The 19,957-nt window shown below is 37.4% G+C and overlaps 1 protein-coding gene and 1 pseudogene across 1 annotated transcript in view; one reads left to right on the top strand and one right to left on the bottom strand.

Annotated features, from left to right (window-relative positions):
* Nucleotides 1-19,957, top strand: part of Atp8a2 (ATPase phospholipid transporting 8A2) — a 638,978-nt gene that overhangs the window by 70,030 nt on the left and 548,991 nt on the right. The gene's annotated exons all lie outside the window — the stretch shown is intronic.
* LOC124095272 (protein Spindly-like) lies at nucleotides 17,759-19,387 on the bottom strand (annotated as a pseudogene).

The following is a 19,957-nucleotide window of genomic DNA, read 5'->3' on the forward strand; positions in this document are numbered from 1 at the left end:
CTTCCATGAAGTGTAGCTTTAAAAAAAATGTACACATTTTATTTCTTACCTTTTTTTTTCAATGTGCACATATATTTCTACTAGAACAGACTTCATGGCAGAGGCAACTTGCAACTGAGGCTTTTCAGCATTCGTGTTATTTAAAGAGACACAGGCAGACATGGGGTTTTCTTGCCTCACTGGAATAGTCAGCTTTTCAGTTAGGCTCCTTGGTACTTTTCCACAGTTTTGGGGAAAGCCAAGTTGGTCTGGGAATGACTTCTCTTTTTCCTTTTAATCTGATCTGTGGGGATGAGCTACTGGAAGGTCTGTCCGAGTTCCTAAATCTTGGCCCTTTGTCTTTCTGTGATCTTGGGGAAAGGTTGAGAGCCACATGTTCCTTCCTTGACTTGACTGAGAAGTGGGGGAAGAGAGGAGGAAGCAGAATGGACTTTCTCTGGAAATCTCAGGTGCATCCCACAGTTCACATGCATTCAGGTCTGTTTTCCCAGTGTTGTGTTTGTTTCTTGTGTTTGGACTGAAATGCTTCATTATAAACTGTGAGCTCGTCCACAGTGGAAGGGGGAGGTGACCAACCCTGTTGTGTGCAAGGACTTTGTTGAGATGGTTAAGGCGGGGGCCCTGGGTGCCCCTGGACTGCTTATGGGACACTTACCCATGGCATGTGGGTTATTCAGGATTCACTAGCTGATAGCTATGGTCTGGATGTAGTTTGTCCTTCAGAGGTTCATATCCTGGCAGCTTTGTCCCCAGCAGGCTGATGTTGAGGTGGTAGAACCTTTTGAAAGTGGGACCTAGTGGAAAGGGCTGGGCCATTGGGAATGCTGCCATCACAGGGGATTAGTGTTCTTTTGGAACCCAGGTTATGTCTCACGAGAGAAGGTTGGTTATAAAGCAAGGGTACCCTATGTGGTTGGCCCTTATGCATATAGCCTTTTCCTTCCCTGCTTCTCTGTCATGTTGAAATGTAGCCACTTGGGTCCTCAAGAGCATCACCATATGGGGCCATCCAACCTTATACTTTCAGCCTCAAAACCTCTTTTTTTTAAGTACTCACCCTAGGCATTTTGTTAGAGAAACAGAAAATGGACTAATGTACTGTCCAAGTTGCGATAAGAACCCAAAGCATCCAGTCCCTTTCATTTTGTTGATGACTTGTCTCTCACTCTTATATCTTTTATTCCTTTACCAAAATCCTGCAGTACAGAAGGCAAAAAGTACACCTGGGCTTGCTGCTCATACATGTAATTTTGTCCAACATGGATGTGTTTTATTGGTATGGACGTGTCCCTGCATTGTTGATGCAAGGAGGGCTTGTGTAGCATTTTATGTCTCATCTCATCTCATCCCTGAATGATGATGGCAGATTAAGGAGAAGCAGTCACACAAACCTTTCTTGAACCATAACTATTCTTCTTGGGACCTATGCAGATGTTCCATGCTGGGCCACCTTGAATTCTTGTGTGCTCATCTGCCAAAGCCTGGTGGACAAGTATTGTTTCTTCAAAGTGAAAATTAAAGGACGACATTAGAACTGTAGGAATTTCTCGGTATAGGGAATCTTTGATTCTACAATCAATTAAATAATGTGTGCTCTATCTATGGGGAGAGAAAACCAGTAAAGTTTAAGTTTTGTTGTTATCAACATAGTATTTGTAGGATCTTACTTCTGGAAGCACCTAGCCTCAAGCTTGGTGTAGCTCTTCTTTGGTGCTAGTGTCAATAAGTTGATATTCTGGAATCTTTATAATTGATGAGAAAGGTTGCTCCTTGTTTTTTTGTTGGGATAGACTTTCTGTTCCTTTTGAGCCTTATTTGCACAGTTAATGGACTTGTGGGTTCCTCACCACTGGAACATACACTTATTGTATCATATTGATTTGTATCTCTGTTCTTCTTTAAGAGGTCTGCATTAGGAAAATATAATGTAGACTATTAATTCTAGGAACTATCATTGAAAACAAGTATCTTATTTATTCTTCCCCTAAACTATAGGATAAAATGACTTCATGAAAACTCTTGCAGTAAAAAGAAAGAAAGCTTGGTGTGGGTGTGTGCATGAATTTTTGTGACTAACTCTAACATGTTGGTGATGTTTTATTGAGTTGTGTCCAAAAAACTTGATCTTAGTACTGGAGATTTCAAATTTGTTGTAAGTCAAGTTGTGGTAACTTTGCTTGAAAGGTGTACCTATAACTTTTCCAGTCAGGTTCAGAATTAGTTCACTGATGGATTCAGAACAATATTCGGATAGTCTTGACATAGTTGCTAATAACTGCCTCAACTTTAATAGAAACCTAGATGTTTACATATTTGTCTTCTCCCTACCCTGAGGATATGTCCATGCTAAGAAATCTGATGGCTTTTCAACAGATCAAAGCCTGATAAAATCAGTTGTCCAAGCTTGTGAAACAGTAGTACATTCAGGGAATTCATGAACATACACTCAATATAACTACTTTAAAATAGCTTAGTGTTTTTTCCTGGTAATGTTGGAGATATAGTAAGCATTTTTAAAAGATTCTTGATGGTAAAAAACTTACAACCAAGCAGGATTGGAGAGACATGTTCCTTTTTTATTAAAGTCAGCATTACAAATGGAATTTAAAAAAAATACATAAGGGAAATTCTTCTTTTACCTGAAGTCCAAAAAATAAAAGGGTAAGAGAATGTGTACTCTGCTTTGGAGAGGCAATGTGATATGCTTTAGCCAATTTGCTATCCTGGAAGTTTCATAATTCCCAACAGGATTCTTTGCCATTGAGTGACCTCCAATTTGGATATAGAATACTGTATGATGATGATGATTAGACAATTGTACTTTAATAACCAAATAAGGAAGGAATTTTGTATAAAGTAAGATTAAATAGAAAACACACTCCATCTTAGTCTTTTTCTAATAATGAAGTATGTTCATTTTAAAAACAATGAGAACAGGAGCAGGAATAAAGAAGAAATAAATCATTGATATTATTAATGCATCCACTCCTGATGAAGTAGCTACTATGGACATTTTATTCTATGTCCTCTTTAGAAGAAATGAGAATTTTCATTTTTTGTTTTTACCACTGTGCTCTATTTGTTATTTTTTGGAGTCACAATGTAGTTTCAGAAATCTCAAGTCAGTGATGGTCTTTAGGGCATTCTGAGATCCTTAGTTTTCTTTCAACTGTGGGATAATTTAACTTTGAGGACAGGGTGAAAAACGAGGGAGAGTTTGGGTAGGAAATTGACACCCTAGGAATGTCCAATAAATATCGAAGACAAGAGCTCACCTCTGATAACCACCTTCTCTTATTTTCTAAAGGGCTTTTCAGTGTGTTGTTGACCTTCATGATAATTTTCATAGAAGGGTTTTCACTTTCCCCAAATAATCAAAAACAGTAAAAGTGGGCTGGGGTTGTGTCTCAGCAGTAGAGCCTAGCATGTGTGAGGCCCTGGGTTCGATCTTCAGCATCACATAAAAATAAATAAATAAAGGTATTGTTTCCAACCACAACTAAAAAATAATTACTAAAAAAACAGTGAAAGATGAAAATTAGAAAATACAATCTGTATCTTTCATTTCTGAACCAAACTTGCTGGCTAATCCAGCCTACTGTATGCCAGGTTTTTTTTTTTTTTCTATGTTGTTAATTATTTTTATTGTTTTATTCTAGTCCTTCTGGGGGAAGAATTATTTATCCCACAGGTCAATATGGCAAGGCATGTGACAAATGAAAGTGAGAAAATAGGGGTTAAGGGAAAATAGGAGCAAGGAAAAGTAAGACCAGATCAGAGGTCAAAGAAGAAAATATATTTGGCTCCGTCTTCAAGCCATCAGAGCCAAGAGAAGGCATGATCCGTCATGAGACTTAGTGTCCATTAGAGAAGAAGAAGTCTGCTCCAAGGTGCAGAGCTATTTCTGATACTGAATCCAGAATTGAATTTCTCCCTTAGCAATCCAAAAAAGGTGCTGTGATAGAGAACTACCCCCCACCCCACTACATCCCTGAAGAAAACATAATGACAGGTTGCCTGGGGGCGTGAGGGCAGTCAGCTCCCCAGCCCTCTTGGGCCATGCAGGGGCAATTCCAGGGCAATTCTGCAAACGTTTCCACTTGGGGGCTGCTGGAAAGGCTGTAGTCTGGGGACACTGTGAGGGTCCCAAAGAGGAAAGAGGCCTGAAATCTTCCCAGGAAGCAGGAGATGCTTCAGGATGGAAAAACTGACAAAAGGAACTCTGCTCACTTCTGTTGATCTTTCAAAGTATCTACAGGACTCTCTGAGGCCATATCATATAAGGAAGAGTCTTAATTATTTTGCCAGCATGTTCAAGGATAATGTTCGTCATCTCCTGCTACTGCAGGCTGTGAAAATGTCACATGATTCTAACTTTCTACAGCTTGTTTTTAGGTTTTCACCAGACATGTTTCCCACATATGGTCTTGTTAAATATATTGAGTTTGAAGAATTATATGTTTTCTGTATAAATGTCAACCCCAAATGATCACACTGAGATATCTTTGTAGTTCATGCAGCTTGACTATTAAAGTCCGAGGGCCATTTTATGAGAGAAGCTTAACAAGGGAGATGGTCTATGGGGTGCACGGGTCACCTGCTCTTGCCCCTTCTTAAATGATGTGATGCTGTTGCTTGCCTTTGGTGTAACCTGATTCTACACGAGGATGCAGTCAGAAGGTGCTCTATAGAGATTCTGGGGAAGCCTGGGTCTGGGTGGTGGTTCTCCCTCTAATTTGCTCAGGGGTTCTAGGAATGAATCAATGACCTTAGTGGGAAACTAAGCAAGCTTAGGAAGGTTTCTCATTCATTTAGAAATTTTATCATGATATGCCAGACTATATCACTTGTGTTTTTTTTTTCCTTTGCTAATTTGGTAGGTAAAAGGTTTTGTTTTTATGTTTTTGTTAAAATAGCATAGTTGTCACCAGAGGCCAGGAAAGGGAGGGGAAAAGGGGCATCACTGATTTAAGATTTTAAAGCAATATTGGGATTCTGAAAAATAACGAACAGAGCACACTGGTGAAAACAAAGAATTAAAACTCATATTCCTTTCTAAGAGGACATATACCAAAAAGTTAATAATAGTTGCCTTCTATTAATAAGTTGACAGGAGGAATAAATCCTAATGTTCTGTAACTCAGTAGGGTGATATAGGTTACATTTATTAATGTTTATAAAGAACTAGAAGGAAGGAGTTTAAAGCTTCCTAACACAAAGAAATTATCAACATTTAAGGAGAGGGAAATGCTAATTATCTTGATTTGATCATTACACAGTGTGTCAAATTATCACACTGTACTCCACAAATATGTGCAATTATTATATGCCAATTAAAATATTGAATTCAGTTTTGAAAGTTGTTCCCTTAGATCCTGCATAACACTGGACCCTCCATCCTAAGTTTCTTGTGCTCAAGAACTGTTTTAGGCCAGGTGAATTAGAACAGGACAGTTACAGAGCGTGATATAATTCTCCCAGATTATTATGGGATCAACCTTGAGCCCTCCTAATACATAGAATCCTGGGAACATTCCATCTGCGTTTGTCCTCAGGTAAAGATGTAAAGGACTGAGAGACAGGCCTCTCCACTGCGGCTGGAGAAGATGCTCTATAGGTAATGGACACCATATACATAGATTTAAAAACACACAGGTAGCCTCCGCCAGGCCTGGGGAAGCAGGATGATGAGAAAAGCAGAAGTGTTTGTGGCAGATGGTCAGCCGGTAGTGAACGATTCTTTCAGCTGTGGATTGTCGGTCCTAAAATGTAAAATGAAGCAAAAATAGCCTCGATGATTTATTTAGGGAATTCTTCATTTGTAAATTTTAGCCAGGTGTATTTTAAATATGTTGAAGCCCTTGAAATAGCATTTTGAATTAAAATTATGGAGATGATGATGAAGATGAATTACTTCCTGTGTAGAGAGTAAGAAATCTGGCAGTTATATGTGAAAATGGTTTAATAATAGTCTGTGGTCTTGAAATTGGTTATTTACCTGAGTGGTCACCAAAAGGAAAACCAGAAGGTTAGAATTATGAGCTCCTAGTTGGGAACATGATGATCATATTACTTTAAAATTACTTTTTCTTGGTGTTGGGGGGTATAGCTAAGACAGGAATGCTGGTCTGTCATGTGCAAAGCCCTGGGTTTGATACCAAGCATACTGAAAATAATAATTATAATAATTAACTTTTTCTTCCTCCAAATTTGTTTTGCAACTGTTTCTTTTAATGAAATAGGATGTTGAATTATTGTTAGGTATTTAATCTGCTCTTGCAGTTTAGAACAGTGGTGTGATGGCTAAAATAGAAAAATCCAAAGAACATGAACTGACTGCCGGATTTCTGGGTATCTTTTAAGTGGTGAAAGTTATAAGTGATGAAAACTCAAGCAGGGGAATGACCTAAAGCATCATCAGAATAGATTACCTTTCTCAATTTAGTGATTTTTGTCCTTACCTTACAATTGGAAGAGCAGTGTCAGGAACTTGAGCACAGAATAATCAACAATGATCTTTGCCACATCCATGTCAGGAGAGATTAGCTTGAGGAAGTCAACACAGCACATACATGAGATATTCAAGGAGATCGCCCTTTTAGCCTGCCTTCTCTGCCCTATTGATTCACTCAATCAACCTACCTATAACTTGGGACTCTAGGTTTCTGAATCTAACTATGATTCTTTCAGACAGATTTTTATAAGTATTATGGGATTACCAAGAAAATTGCCATAGTAAATAGTCAATACTATGATGTCCTGCTTTGTAGACATACTTTTTGTTCCCAGCAATGAGAGTAAGCTTGATCCCCCACCACAATTTTTAAAAATTCTAGTAAAATACACATAACATTTACTACCTTAGCCATTTTGAGTGTACAATTCAGTGTTATTAAGTACATTCACAGTGTTGTGTAACCACCACCGTCTCCCATCTCCAGAACTTTTTTTTGTCTTGTGAACTTGACATTCTATGTACTCATCACTTACTCGCCCCTCTTCCTTCAGCCTCTGGTAACCACCATTAATCTTCTGTCTATATGATTTTGATTATTCTAAGTACCTCATGTAAGTGAAATCATGTATTTTTCTTTGACTAACTTATTTCTTTTTTAAAATTTTTTTTTAGTGGTAGATACCTTTATTTTGTTTATTTATTTTTATATTGTGTTGAGGATTGAACTCAGTGCCTCACATGTGCAAGGCAAGCACTCAACCACTAAGCCACAACCCCAGCCCCTAACTAGCTTATTTCACTAAGCATAATATCCTCAAGTTTTATCCACATTGCAGCAAGGGACAGAATGCTCTTCCTTTTTAAGGGTGCATAATATTCTATTATCACATTTTGCTTATCCATTCATTTATCAGTGGACACTTGAGTTGCTTCTATACTTTAGTTATTGTGAATTAGGCTGCTGTGAACACAGGTGTACAGTATCTCTTCAAGACCTTGCATTCTGTTCTTTTCGGTATATACTTAGAGTGGAATTGCCAGATCATATGATAATCCATTTTTAATTTTTGAGGAACTGCCTTACTGTTTTCTAGAGCAGCTGATATGTTTTATATTCCCACCAACAGTTCACAAAACTTCCAGTTTTTCTACCTCCTTGCCAGCACTTGTTATTTTCTGTTTTTTTGATAGCAGAATTCCTAATGGGTTTGAGTAATTGCAGTTTTGGTATGCTGTGCCCTAATGATTAATGAGGGTGAATGTCTTTTCATATGCTTATTAGTCGTTTGCATATCTTCTTTGGAGTCCTCTGCCCATTTTGAATTGTTTTTGTTGCTGTTGGGTTTTAGGAGTTCTCTGGATATTCTAAATAGTAATCCTTTATTAGGTATTTGATTTGCAAATATTTTCTCTCATTTTGTGGGTTGCCTTTTTGCTCAGTCAATAGGGTCTTTTAATGCACACAAATGTTTACTTTTCACAAAATCCAATTCGTCTATTTTTTCTTTTGTTGCCTGAGCCTTTGGTGTCATAGCCAAGAAATCATTGTGACTCTAGTAAACCAAGTTCAATTTTTTTTACAATTTAATTTTACCTTCTAACTGAGGTAGATATGCATTTTTCTTATGAAGTCCAGTGAATCAAAATTTAGTTTCAAGTTCTGACAACTATAATTGATCTTAACTTCAGATGAAATTTTATATTTATTTTAATACAAAAGTCTTTTAGGAAGAAACACTGCCATTTCCTTAAGATATATTGAAAGGCAAATATAAGCTTTATTGGCTATCTTCCCCTTTGAGGACTTTATAGATAACAGAAGCTCTACCTTACGAAGTTAAAAAGAAAGAAAGAGTAAATTCCAACTAAAGGTAGTATAGAAGAATTAGCTGTTAGTTTTCATATGTCATATGAATGAATCCTACTTCACAATGATCAAATGGAAATGCAATTTAAAAAACAAGCTATAGTTGAAATTCATTTTATGTGACTATCATGATTTCATTTAAACAGCAATTTATGAGGTGTTTTAGTCAACTTTTTTACTGCTGTGACTAAAAGACCTGTCAAGCACAATTTTAGAGGAGGAAGAGTTTATTTGGGGGCTCATAGTTTCAGAAGTCTCAGTCCCTAGACAGCCAGCTCTGTTCTTCAGGGCTCGAGGTGAGGCAGAACATCATGGCAGAAGAGTGTGGCTGAGGGAAGAGGCTCACATGCTCACATAATGATAAGGAAGCAGAGAGAGAGAGAGAGAGAGAGAGAGAGCGCTCTGCTCAACAAGGACAAAATATATACCCCAAAGGCACGCCCTTCAATGACCCACCTACTCCAAAGGCCCTACTTGCTTATAGTTACTACTCAGTTAATCTCTATCAGGGCATTAATTCACTGATTAAGGCTCTCATAACCCAATCATTTTACCTCCAAACCTTTTTGCATCATTTCACACATGAGCTTTTGGGGGACACCTAATATCTAAATCATAACAGTGGGGTCTGTGCTGAAATGGTAATTCACACTTGCCATCCCCATTTCCTTTTAAATTTTTTATTACCTTAGTTTTCTCCTTATAAAATGCTATGTAAATTATTAATTTCTTTTGTTTATTGTCTCTCTTTTCTCCCTGGAACATAAGCTCCAAGAGGGCAGGGACTTCTGTCCATTTTTCCCATTGCTATAGCTCTAGTGCCCAGAAGTGTGCCAGGCATATAGTAGATGACCAATCAATATCTGTTGGCTGATAGAATACTATAATTAAAATCAGCCACTAAAATGAGAGATGCATTTGGGATATTTTAAATTTAATATATTTTAATTTTGATATTCCCACGTAAAGCATACAAATCCAAAGTACAGAGGTCAACAAATTTTTATATAAATAACACCCAAATAAAAATTAGATTCTTTTCATCACCCTAGAAGATCCCTCATGCCCTTCCCACACCACCCCCTCCTTGACAGATGCAATCATTCTTCTGATTTGTATCACCTATAGATTGCTTTTGGGCTTCATATAAATGGAGTTTTTCTGTTCATATATTTTGATCAGGCTCTGAGATCCAGCTGCACCCGCGCGGTGTTCTATTTATGATAAGATGATCATCTGTTCATCAACTCCCCTGTTGATGGACATCTGGGTTATTTCCCTGTTTTGCCATTATGAAAAAAATTTCTATGACTATTTTTGTGGACATAATTTGTAATTTGTCCAGAATAAAAGCTAGAAGTAGAATTAACTCAGTCATAGGATAGAATGTATACCTGATTCTTAGAAACTGCCAAAATATTTTCTAAAATGGTTGAACTAATTTATATTCCACCAGCAATTGTTTCTTATTCTGGTGAATATAAAGAGGGCTGCCTACTTGTCTTCCTTCCCCCCCCTTCTACCCATTCTTGTAGGAAATATAGTAATAACTGTAGGTATGTAGGAGGATTTCCTTGGTTTCAGTTTGCATTCCTCTGATGAGTGGGGATGTTGAACATCTTTTTCTTGCTTATTGGACAGTTGGGTGTCTTCTTGTGAAATACCTATTGAAGTCTTCGGCTAATTTTAGTTGTACATTGAGTTATTGTTTCATATGCATTCTTTATTTGGGATGTAAGCCCTTTTTTTCAGATATATGCATTGCAAATATCTTTTTTTGCCAGTATATGATTTGCTGGGTCCTTTTTCTAACATCTTTCAATAATGAGTCATTCTTAATTTTAATGAAGTCAAATTTATTGAGTTTTTTTAAAGCCTATTGCTTTTTGTGTCCTGTTTTAGAAAACTTTGCCTATCTTGAAATGATTTTAAAGTCATGTTAAAGCAATTAGCCTGATAAAATAAGATTGCATTAGATGCATGTGGAAGAAAAAAAGAGTCATGTTTAAATAACTGCAAAATTGAAACATTCTTCCTTTATTAAGGATAAGAGGAAAGGATAAGCCTCGTTTTCTACCTTTCGCATACATAGTTTTAAAATTTTTTTAAAGTGAAACTGTGTCTTTCTCAATGTTAGGAGAGAATATGGTCTGTTGGCTACAGGAAGGAATAATGATTTGAGAGATAACAGGTCATTTAAGTTTGAGGTAGAAACTTTGCTCCCTTTCTCCTTCTTAAATTGCTGCACATTATGTGTCTCATCTGCCTTTGTGAGCTTTTTCTTCTAAGTTCTTGTTATAGAGTTTTCCCAATATAATAACTCAACAGCCAAAGCAAGTAGCAGCTGTAGTCTTATAAATCAAAGTGCATTGAATATTTGAATGTAGCACCTGTTGAGTTCTTGTAATAGACTGGAAAATGTGAGGTTCCTGAACATTGGAGTTATGTTAAAGCAGTTTCTCAAGCTGTGGATTTTTTAATTTTTAAGGGGTGTGGTAAGGAAGCTGCCTTGAAATTGGGCCAGTGCCCTTTCTGGGATGCATATTTCTCCTTTTAATGTGTTCTCAAGTGAATTATCTGCTATGAAGAGATTTTTGAACAGTCAGATGGGGAAAGCTGTTTTCCTAGGCAGTATTTTATTTTTATTTATTATGTTCAGGTACATAAAAAGAACTAGAACATAAAAGAACTAGCCCATTAGCATTTTTCTTCTTTTTATTATTTCTTTTTAGCCACTTTTCCTCCTGTATTCAAGTATTCAGGTACATGGAGTGCCAATAAATTTTTGGCTAGTTATTGTTGGTTTTCCATTTCTGTCATTGATTTTCCTTCGTGTCTTTGTTTTTCACTTTGCCCTGTTTAATTTGCTCTTCTTGCTTTAGTTTCTGAAGATAAAAGCTTAGCTCGTTTATTTTAGATCTGTGTTCTTTTGCAGGCATTTAAAGATATAAATGTCCCTCTGAGTAAGGACATATCCAGCAGCAGCCCTGTAACCCTGTTTTGCAAGCTCCTCTTGAACTACCTGACTTCACGCACCCTTTCCACAGTTGTTCTGCAACCCATATCTGTCCCCAGCTTCTCTATACAAATTCCTAAATGCAACACTGAGTCTTTTCCTCAAAGGCTTCACGGCAACTGCAAACTAGAAATGTCCCAAGATGAGACCTCTTCTCTCTCCAGTATCTCTTCTCCCTCAGCCCCACCCAAATGTCATCCTTTCTATTGTAGTTAATGGCGCTGCCATCTTTTGCTCATTCCCTAAGCCATAATATTGGTTCCCAACTCTGTTTTTTTTCTCTCTAGGGATTGCCCTGATTCCAGTGAATTAACATTTTTTCCCCAAAATTTTCTGCTTCTGCCTGTCCTGCCACCACCTAGAATGTAGGACACCGTCTCTCACCTGTCTCACCCCATGATGTTTTAAGCTGTCCATTGCCCTCATGGCTCCCCAGGCTTTACTCTTCTCTCTCTTTAATCCAACCAGTGAGACTGATCACATCTCTTTTTGACCTTCCCATTCTTCAGTGACTCTCAGATCGTTTACACAGTCTAGATTGCTTCCCATGTTCTATTCGTCACCCTCATCTTCTTTCACCCAGGATGCATACCTAGTCTTCTAGCCACAAGCAGAATTTAATGTTGCAGATTCATTATTGCCTGAAGGACTTAGCATCCTTTACATGCATTATTGCTTTTATCCAGAATATAATTTTGCAGCCATTACATTCATTCTTTATTCTTAAAATAGGGGACTTGGCCATTTATCTCTTCTGGACATCCCCCTCCTTTTTTTTTTCCTTTGGTATTGGGGATTGAACATAGGGGCTCTCTACCACCAAACTACATCCCCAGCCCTTTTACTTTTCATTTTGAGTCAGGGTCTTGCTGAGTTGCTTATAGCCTTGCTAAATTGCTGAGGCTGGCCTTGAACTTGTGATCTTCCTGTCTTACCCTCAGGGGTTGCTGAGATTAAAGGTGTGTGCCACCATGCCCAGCCATCCCCTCTGACTGGCTTGGAGGCCACCCTTTGTGTCTTATGGACTTTAGTGCCAAACTCCTGGTAGCACTTGACATTCTTTTTGAACATTTCTTGTCTCCTTGTCTCCTTTACCCTTGCATGGGGGAACCCATGGAGGGCAACAGCTGTCTTATTCATCTTTGTCCTAAGTGCATAACTATTTCTGGCACAAAGTGGACGCTGGTTTTATTGACTGAATTGAGGTATGCTGACTTCAGTTAAGCATTGATTTTTTAATTTTAGCCAAAATCTACATCTTCATGTTCTGGTATAAACTCATACTCTGTTTCTTAAACAAAAACTGTATAAGCAAAAGACAATTTGAATTCTAAAGGGGCTGCATAGAAGGTGAGAGAGGACACACTGGTCTCAAACAATGAGTGAGATTCATGGAGAACTACTGGGCTGGATATGGGAGGAGCATGGGGCAGAGTTAGGAGCAGCAAAATAAAAGTGTAGATTAGTGGAGAGAAACTTGATGGGCAAGATTGTGTGTGCCTGGAGACGAGAACTCATTGATGGTCATTTTGTGAGATTACAAGATAAATAGTGATGGATGAGGAGCTTGGATTCTGCCTTCCTATCCCAACTCTCCCACTCTACACTTTGGTGTGAACTTGAACTACACAGTTAAGTTACAAGGTTCCCATCTGTAGAATGAAATTAACACATGCCTTGTGGGATTGCATAAATGAGAGAGAGAGAGAGAAGAGAAGGAGAGAGAAGAGAAGGAGAGAGAAGAAGGAGGGGAGGGGAGGAGAGGGGAGGGAAGGGGGGGAAGAGAAGCAGAAGGAGGGAGGAGGGGAGAGAGAGAAGAAGAGGAGGAGGAGGAGGAAGAAGAGGAAGAAGAAGAAGGAGGAGGAGGAGGAGGAAAGGAAGGAAGGAAGGAAGGAAAGAAGGAAGGAAGGAAGGAAGGAAGGAAGGAAGGAAGGAAGGAAGATGTCCCTAGATCACAGGAAGTGTTCCATGATGGTGGCTGCTGTTCTTCCCACTGGGCTGCCCTCTTGGTCACTTTCCTCCCTTGTTCCTGTGTCCAGGCAAGTCTTTATCTTTTACACCCCACTCACGGGAACACCAGTTGTACTAGTTAAAAAGCACTGTGTATAACTTTTGTGGCACTTGTGACTCAACACAGAATGTCCATTAATTGGTATTGTTCACCTTTCACTCCCATAACCCCAAGAAAAATGAGGGCAGAATTCATTTTAAATATCTATGTATCTACTCAGATCATTGTCTTGTTCTGTCTCCACCCCTAAATTAGAGCATTGCTTGACTAACTGCAGTTGCATTCAAATAAGTTAAGCAAGTGAATTTGTTACCTCGGTAAGTGGTCAGAACAACATAGTTTTCTAGGGCTCTAAAGCCCAGAACCACATTAGGTGTTGTTTGTTCTGTTTTCTTTTAATGGAATAAATCACTCTGCAACCTCATGTCTTCTGAGGAGACTACAGTATTGAATGATTTGGTGTTTTTATGAAGTTTCTCATTGAGTGAAATATATATCAGGGGAAGAACATTACAAATGCAAAATTTATCTAAAATTAATCTGACTAAAATTGAACAAATGTTTTTGCTAAACAGAAAAGAATAATAAAAATTGCCCCTTAGATGTGATGAAGAAATCTTAGAGGTTCATATAACATAAATTTTATTTTCTGGTTCTAAAGAACAGTGGGATGGTTAGAAAGTTCCTAGGTAGTTATATAAAATGTTAATTTCAAATTGCTTTTCCAAAAATTGAACAAACTAAAATTTTGATTTATTTTTTCTAAATAGCATCCTTCCTTCTTGTTAAAAATAGCAGGCATATTTAGATTTTAACAAGTAACAAACAATTTTTTTTTAGATTAATCCAGTATTTGTTTTCTAGATCACCTTACCTTGTTAACTAAAAGGTATTTACTTTATAGGGGCTGGGGTTATGGCTCAGTGGTAGAGCGCTTTCCTTGCACGTGCAAGGCCCTGAGTTTGATCCTCAGCACCACATAAAAATAAATAAATAAATAAAATAAAGTTATTAAAAAATACTTTTTAGAGAGAATTTTAGAGAGTCTTTTTCCCATTAAAAAACATGACACAGAGGGTTGAGATTGTGGTTCAGTGGTAGAATGCTTGCCTAGCATGTGTGAGGCACTGGGTTTGATTTTCAGCACCACATATAATAAATAAATAAAATAAAGTCGATTGACAACTAAAAAAATTTTTTTAAAAAATTGACACAGAAATTGTATATTTTTGGAGGGTACATCAATTCATGTATAGCGTATGTGATGATAAGATTGGGGTAATTGGCATATTATAGAAGGAAATTTGAAGTTTAGTTTCTGTTTGAAGGTCTTTGACTAACAGGTTAAAATGATTAGTTTTGCAATCTAAAAAGCATGTAAAGTCACAAGAGGAAAATTGGAGGATTCAGCATGTAAGGAAAACAAATCACTCCTAATACCTTGCTACCCAGTACCAGTGTGGGCCTTACCTCTTTCTGGTATTTAATCTACCTAAAATAACATTAGTTCAAAACTGGAGGAAAGGACATCATGATTTATAGCCTGCTTTGATTGTCTAATATATCTCAAATATTTTCCCAGGTTACTACATAACCATTTGTAACAGTTTAAATAGCTCCATATTGGTCTCATGCAGACAAACATAATTGAAAGCATTCTCTCAGAATAATAACAGTAAAAAGTATGTTATGAACAATATTGTGTAAAGAAAAAATCCTTATGACTTTCATAATATAAATCTGTAAGCAAAGAATGTTGATCTTTTCACAGAATGAATTTTTACTTTAGTTTTCTCTATTGTTTGTCCCATTTCTTTTTTTTTTTTTTGGTTGGGGGCAGGTACTGGGGATTGAACTCAGGGGCAGTCAACCACTGAGCCACATCCCCAGCCCTATTTTGTATTTTATTTAGAGACAGGGTCTCACTGAGTTGCTTAGCCTCTAGCTTTTGCTGAGGTTGGCTTTGAACTCACAATCCTCCTGCCTTAACCTCCCTGCTGCTAGGATTACAGGCGTGTGCCACGCACCTAGCTGTCCTTTCTTTCTTTTTATATTTATTTTTTAGTTGTAGTTGGGCACAATACCCTTATTTTATTTATTTATTTTTATGTGGTGCTGAGGATCGAACCCAGGGCCTCATTCGTGCTAGGCGAGTGCTCTACTGCTGAGCCACAACCTCAACCCTGTCCCATTTCTTTTTAATGGTTTTCTTTCTCATCTCTATTTTTCCACTTTTTACTCTACTTTGTGTTTAATTTGCTCTTTTCTAGTTTTTTTTTTTAAAGAAAGCCCACTTATTTTGGACCTTTCTCTTTTTCTAACATAAGCATTTAAACCATCAATTTCCCTCTTAATCAGCACCACACAAAATTTGATATTTATTTTTTATTTAGTTGAAAATAGTCCCTGATTTCTTCTTTTACTCTACAGTTTAGAAATGCATTGTCTGATTTTCATTTATCTCTGGATTTCCAAAAAAGCTTTCCTTGATTGATTTCTAATTGTAGTCAGAGAATATATTTTACATCATTTCAATCCTTTTAAATGCATTCAGACTTATATGATATAGAAGATATTATTGTGTAATACAGGTTTATCTTGTTGAGTGGTGCATATGTATCTTTATTTGTGGGGTAGCTTGTTCTGTAAGTGTCAAGCTGTATCTAGTTGCTTTATGTATTCATGTCTTGTTCATTGCTATTGATTTTTTTCTCCTTGTGTTACTAACTGAGAAAGAAGAACAGTATCAAAGTCTCCAATTATAGCTGTGGCTTTGTGTATCTCTACTTGTGGATCTATTAGTTTTTTTTTTCATGTATTTGTTAATAGATGCCAAAATATTTGGGGTTGTTAATTCCTTTTGGTAACACCTTTATCATTATGAAATGTACCTTTTTACTGTGGTTATATTTCTTATTCTAAAATTTAACTCTTCTGATGTTGCTTTATTTTCCAGCTTTCTTTTGGTAGCTTGTGTGGTGTTTTATAATTTTATTTTACTTTTAACTGACCCATATTTTATATTTAAGGTGGGTTTCTTGTAGATAGCTTGGGTCATACTTTTTAAAATCCAATCTGACAGTCTCTGCCTTTTATTTGGCATATTTGGACTGTTTATTATTAATGTGGCGTTATTAGTGTGGTTGGACTTAAATTACCATCTTACTGCTTGATTTTCCACTTGTCCAGTCTATCCTTTTACCCTTTCTTTTTTTCTTGTCTTTTAAAAAGAACTAATTGTATATTTTAGGTGTCCTATTTTTTTTCCACCCTAGGTTTATTAACTGTAGCTTTTGCTGTTTTTTGTTCCTGCTTTCTTTTTTGTGGTTGTTCCAGGATTTTCTATGTGCATCTTTTCATTTGTTTCTCTATGCCTTTATATACAGTACATCTAATTTAATGAATAGACATAGGATCTTATATCTATTATAAGAAACTTATTATAGTATTTTTTTATTCATTCCCCTTTTATTCTTTGCCCTATTCTTCTTACTTTCAGGTACTTTGTAAGTTTCATAGTATACTATTATATTAGCTTATCTTTTTAAATAAAATTTTAAAAATTTTTAAAGGAAATGTCTCATTTACTTACATATTTCCTATTGTAGGTATTCTTTATGGAGTGTATGTGCTCTAAGTTTCTATCTGATATTCTTTTCCTTCAGCCTGAAGCACTTCCATTAATTTCTCTTATAGTTCTCCTGTCAGCATTTGTGTGAAATGCAATCTTTACTTCACCTTAATTTTTGAAAGATATTATTATTGCTTGGTATAGAATTCTAAATGGACAGCATTTTCACAGTGTGTTAGAGATGTTGTTCCATTGTCTTACATAGATTTTGGTAATTCTGATATAGTTCTTTTTTATATTTGAAATTATTACAATTTTATTTTACATTTTAAAATTATTTCTCATATGTTTGAGTCATAAAATCTAAGTCATGAATATGAATACAAAGATGAATATAGGTGCTTTCACAACTGACAAAATCTGTAACAATATATATTTTCAAATCAAATTTCCTGTTTTTACAATATAGTGAAAAACTAAGTTCATAGAAAGATCACATAGGAAAATATAATAGTAAATGACTTCAGTATTCTCTTTACAAATATATGGCTCTGAAGGTAGGTTAAAGTGTTCACTTGAAAAAATCCAGGCACTACATGGCATATAGATTTAAACTAAGTATAGTCTTCCTTTTGTTAACAGTTTATTCAGTGTGACTCAGAAGGTCCATGAAGAGTCATCGCTTAAGAAACTAATTTGAAAGCCTGGTTGAAGAAGCATGGAAACGCCTTGACACAATGAGTATAGCCAGATTCTGCAAGGTGGCACCACTTCTCTTAATTAAGCTCCTCAGTGACCTTGGGCTAAGTAGGACCTCCCTGATCAGAGAGAAGTCATTATTGCTCAGGACACTGGGTCTCTGGAGTGGATTTGGAAGACACACACAGAAGAGGGTGTGATTTCTTACAAGGTCCCTTTTCCAATTTGCTTGCAGGTTCTTTCCCTTCATTAACGTCTGTTTGAAGCCTTGACTCCAGCCCCTAACCTGAGAGAGCTGGGCGTGTTCCCGCTATTTTCACTTAAGGCTTCTTCAGCGTCAGCTGGGCTCCCTGCGAGCTTCACACATTTCTTCTTCTTTGGCTGCATATCTATGGGCAGAATTTTTGTGAGGAGAGACAGGGACCACAGGAGTGTTTGCAGATGCTGATTTTTCTAACTGCAAGTCACCTCCTGAATGGTTAGGGACAGGACTGTGTCTTCTCCTTCTGGGGTACCAATGTACAAATTCCTTCCCTGACAGCGGGCACATTCATCTCAGGGGTGGTTACATCCAGAGGTAGCACCTTCCGTCAGGCACTTCAGTTTTCTCTTCAGGTTCATACTTCAGCTTTAATTCATCTAACTCAGCTCTTAGTTTCATATGGTCACTTTCTGAAAGGTGAAGGCATCTTTCATTTGCAAAAAGATTTTTTCAAGTGAACACTTTAACCTGCCTTCAGAGCCATATATTTGTAAAGAGAACACTGATACTTAATACTTAATATCCAGGTCCGCTTTCAATCCCTGTATGGACAGTTTGCCTTTGCTGCTTTCATTTTCTTGGTCTAAGTTCTCAAGTTTTGCTGAAGTAAAGCTGTACTAATAGGTGTTATCTTTCAGAGCACCAGAGGGGGGCTGAAGGCTTTGAATCCATATTTTCCTATAAACTCATAGATTTCTCCAGATTTTTAATTTCACCTAAAAGATGTTTTGTTTCATCGTTCTTCTGCTCCAGCATGGCAAACAACTGTTCCTGCGGCTCACATTCAGTTTGAGGTTTTTCATCTGTAGCAATCTGTAACTTCACTCTTTGCATTTGCTCTCTATTAAATGAATTTTGCTTTCTTTAGTGACTGATACTTGACTTTCGTACTGATAAGGCTGGCGTTCCATTGCTGCCCTTCCATCTTCTAACTCTGCAAACAAAAAGTTGCCCTTACTATTGGGATCCAAGGCTTGCTGAAGGGCCTGGCCCAGCTGCACCTAGAGATCTTGATTTGGTACATGAGCTTTCTCTAAGGCATTATAGTAAGAAACTGCTTCTTTTCTCCTGCTCTAATTTATGAGAGAGGAGTTCCTTCTGGTGGTCTACTTTGTGCTTCAACTGCTTTTCACTAAGCCTTGCTTCATCTAACTCTGCTTTCAGTTCTTCTTTCTTGTTTTCTAGTTCTTTCACTTCCTGTCCATGGCTTCTGCTTAGTTGCTCTTCTAATTGTTCTAGCTGGATTTTTTGTTGTTGTTCAATAGCTTCACAGTCACTGCTCAGACTTTCTAACGTGACTCTTGAGATCAACTTCTCTCTGAAGAGTATATTTTTCTTGTTCATAATTCTCACTCATGGTCATCATTTCATTATGACATTTATCTAATTGATTTTGCAGTTCATCTTGGGTCTCTAGTAGCTGTAAACCATACTATACAGCTTTTAGTCGCTCTTTTTCCACCTCTTTGAGCTTACTTGGAAGATCTGCAGTATCTGCCTCCATGTGCTTTTCTTGGTTTTAGCTCACTGTATCTCCTTTCCCCAGCTGCAGTGGCTGGTGGCAAGAGCTGAGAGCTATCCCGGAGTCCAGATGATGATGTTAACTCCACCCTATCACAGAGTCCTCCTCCCATTCATTTACTTAGTCCTCCTGTAAGCCCCAGGGCTTTTTGAATGCAGTTCCCCAGATATAGTTCATTCCCCCACCCCCACCCCCGCCTTTTTATTTTTTTGGTACCTAGGATTGAACTCAGGGGCACTTGACCACTGAGCCACATCCACAACCCTATTTTGTATTTCATAAGAGACAGGGTCTCACTGAATTGCGTAGCGCCTAGCTTTTGTTGAGGTTGGCTTTGAACTTGAGATCCTCCTGCCTGGGATTACAGGTGTGTGCCACTGCGCCTGGCCAACACATTATTATTAACTATATTCACCATGTTGTGCAATAGACCACTAAAATTTATTCCTCCTAACTGAGAAGTCGATATAGTGCTTCTCTTTGTTCCTCAGTGTGTAATATGTCTTCTCTAGTTACTATTAAAATACTTTTATTTACTGCTGGTTTTGCCCA

This window comes from Marmota monax, unplaced genomic scaffold (assembly GCF_021218885.2).
Source record: "Marmota monax isolate L192 unplaced genomic scaffold, Marmota_monax_Labrador192_F-V1.1 WCK01_AAM20220418_F8-fsc00043, whole genome shotgun sequence".
Taxonomy (NCBI): domain Eukaryota; kingdom Metazoa; phylum Chordata; class Mammalia; order Rodentia; family Sciuridae; genus Marmota; species Marmota monax.